The following is a 3,222-nucleotide window of genomic DNA, read 5'->3' on the forward strand; positions in this document are numbered from 1 at the left end:
AATTTGCAGCAACATTGGAAGGAAAAGCCATGAGTTGGTTTAGCCAATATGGTATTGCACATTTTGCAACATATGCTGCACTGAGAGTAGCATTTGAAAAGAGAAGACTCCAACAGATGTCAACAGATGTCTTGAAGAAAATCAGGGACATCAAGCAGGGGAATATGTTAGTGGAAGATTATGCTCAAAAATTTAGAATTTTGGTTGATAGATTGCAGGGCAATGAAAGACCCACAGATGAAATGTTAGCAGGATACTTCTTGAAGGGTTTAAGGAAAGGTTTGAAGAATGCTATGGCAAGCATTGACATTGTAGGTGGAATCAATAATCTAGTTATTGCTGCTACAACTAGAGTTGAGAAGAGGCTTGGCATGACCAAGACCAGTAGTAAAAGCAGGGATAGCTTTGATTCAGAAGGAGGGTCAGAAGCAGAGGCTGAGTCTGAGCAAGAAAGTGAATCAAAAGTTTCATCAGCCAGTGATGATGAGGGAAGTAAAGGAAAGAAGAAGAAGAAGCATAGTGGTAAGAAGAAGAAGGATAAGAAGGATAATGAGGAGGATTTGGTAAGTCAGTTAAAGAAAATTGGATATTGTGTTGTAGCACCAAAAGAGAAGCAATTTTGTCAGATTTGTGAAAGAGAAGGCCATAGCATAGCTCAGTGCTGGTATAACCCTAATAATAGGGCCAGGCCAACTCTCCCAATGGAGGTAGAGGAAGAAATAATGTGGAAGCTAATCAAGTAGCTCCATTTAGAGGAAGACCACCATTCCAAAGACCTCCTAGACCTCCAAGACCACCTTGGAGGAATCAGGAAAATAATCAGAGAAGACCACCTGGAGTAATGCCATGTGTGTATTGTGGTGCACCAGATCATTGGGCAGGCCTGAATTGTGCATTATGGTTGAAACATAGAGAAGAACAAGGGATGCCAGTGGTATAGTACAATCAAGATGACCAGCAAACAAGGCCTCAGCAGCAACAACAGAATCAGCCACATGCTTAAGCAAATGTGATAATAATTGACACGACTCAGCAACAAGAACTGGTAGAGGTGCATGAACCAAATTAGGAGCATCTTATCAAGGGACACTGTGATGAGTGGGCATGTGATTACAACCAATGTTATGAAAATCGGGATGTTGATGTGATGGCTGTTACCAGGTCTAAAGGTAAAGGACCAATTGATTGGAAAGAGCAGAAAGGAATTAGGGATCATGTATAAAAATAGGTCAAGCATGAACAGAGAAATCAGATTTTGGATGAGATGAATACAAACAATCAGATTGGTAAGCAGAAGGAGCATGTGGAAGTCAAGCCTAAAGTGAAAGGAGATCAAAAGGATTGGTTTGAGGTATTGATTAACTTTCCATTGCAGTTGTCCTTAGATCAAATGTTATGTATTGTACCAGCATTCAAGGAGAGGTTGTTGAATAAGCTGCTAGGTAAGGAATATGAAGTTCAGATGAACGAAACAGCTAAGGCAGCAATGCATAAGATTGATCTAGCAGATGTTGATTTTGTAGTTTCTTTCATAAAGGTAACTTTTCAGGGTAGCTTATTTGAAGAAGTATTGCTTGATGGAGGATCTCGAGTTAACATATTAGCTGAGTCAGTCTATCAAAAAATGCAGTTGGGAAAGTTAGACCTAGCACCTTTTCAGGTTAAGATGGCAGATCAGAGAAGGGTTCAACCTTTAGGGATTCTGAGGCAGCAGTCCATTCAGATTGCAGGTATGAATTTTCTGGTGAACTTTGTGGTTTTGAAAATGGAGCAGGGAGATGCTTCTTATGAGATGTTATTGGGAAAACCTTGGTTCAGACTGGCTAAAGTTAAGCAGGATTGGGGTGAAAATAAGGTTGTTCTGAGAAAAAAGGTAAACAGGTGGTAACTATGCCTATGCTGGGCAGGAGGAACATTCATTTCAAAGAGAGACAGTTGTATGCCCAAACCATTAATTTGGCAGAGGAAGTTGAAGATGATGAGGAGGAAGAATTTTTGAAGGCCAACCCATCAATTGTGCCTGTCTTTGAAGTTGATGTTGAAGGGATCTTGCATAAGGAAGATGAGTCAGTGGAAACAAGCTCTGATCTAGTTCCTAGACAGGTAATAGAAGGATCTGAATTGATACAGATGGTAGATCAGAATGAAGCCTCTAGCTCAAAAGAAGCCCTAGCTCAAGAAGAGAGGGAAGCAAGGGATATGGCAGAAAAAGATATACAACAAGAGATTTGGAGGTTCCAATGGGGTGAAAAAGGATGAGTTGAAGGAACTCCATTTGGGCACAAATGAGGATCCAAAGATGGTAAAGGTGAGCATTCATGTGGAAGGACAGCTCTTGAATGATCTATTTCAGCTGTTGTTGCTGGAGTATAAGGATGTATTTGCATGGGATTATGCTGATGTAAAAGGTATTGATCCAGATCTGCACCAGCATCACATCAATCTTAAAGAGGATGCAGTTGCGATTGTGCAGGAGAGGTACATGATGAATCCAAACTTTGCTCAACAGGTTAAGGTGGAGATTGATAAGTTGTTGGCTATAGGATTTATCAAACCCGTCAATGAGGTGACATGGTTATCTCCTATCATTGTGGTGCATAAGAAAAATGGCAAGTTAAGAGTGTGTGTTGACTACAGGAAGCTAAATGCAGCCACCATTACTAATCCATTCCTAATGCCATTTTGTGATGCAATATTAGATGCAGTAAGGGCAAGAGTTGTATAGCTTTTTTCCTATTGCATCCCATCCATCCATTCATTCACATCTATCTGATTCACATGACATCTCATGACATCTATTCACATCACATCTCATCACATCTATTCACATCACATCCCATCCATCCATCCATTCATTCACATTTATCTGATTCACATCACATCTCATCACATCTATTCACTCAGGGACCACTTCATCAGCCCTCGCCCATTGTACCGGAAGCTCTATTCACATCACATCTATTCACTCAGGGACCGCTCAATTACTCCATGTCTAGCATTGGGGGGCTCGAAGAGGGTAAGGAACATACGGTTGCCACCTCGACCCTATTGTAGAGTAGGCTTCCGATAGGATTCTGCGCGTGGGCTCAAAAGGTGTTATCTACATGAGTACTTTGGACATCAATTTTGGATTTAGTAGTGGGTTCCTTGCTCAAATTAGGCCTTTGTACTCTATAGCTCACAAAGATTCTAGTACATCTTCATCAGTAAAAGGTGTTATGT

At 40.8% G+C, this 3,222-nt stretch overlaps 1 pseudogene; it reads left to right on the forward strand.

Annotated features, from left to right (window-relative positions):
- Positions 1-1,792: 1,792 nt before the first annotated feature.
- LOC147633340 (uncharacterized) lies at positions 1,793-2,645 on the forward strand (annotated as a pseudogene).
- Positions 2,646-3,222: the final 577 nt, after the last annotated feature.

Source organism: Cibotium barometz, chromosome 12 (genome assembly GCF_041138505.1).
Source record: "Cibotium barometz isolate CiBa-2024 chromosome 12, ASM4113850v1, whole genome shotgun sequence".
Classification (NCBI taxonomy): Eukaryota; Viridiplantae; Streptophyta; class Polypodiopsida; order Cyatheales; family Cibotiaceae; genus Cibotium; species Cibotium barometz.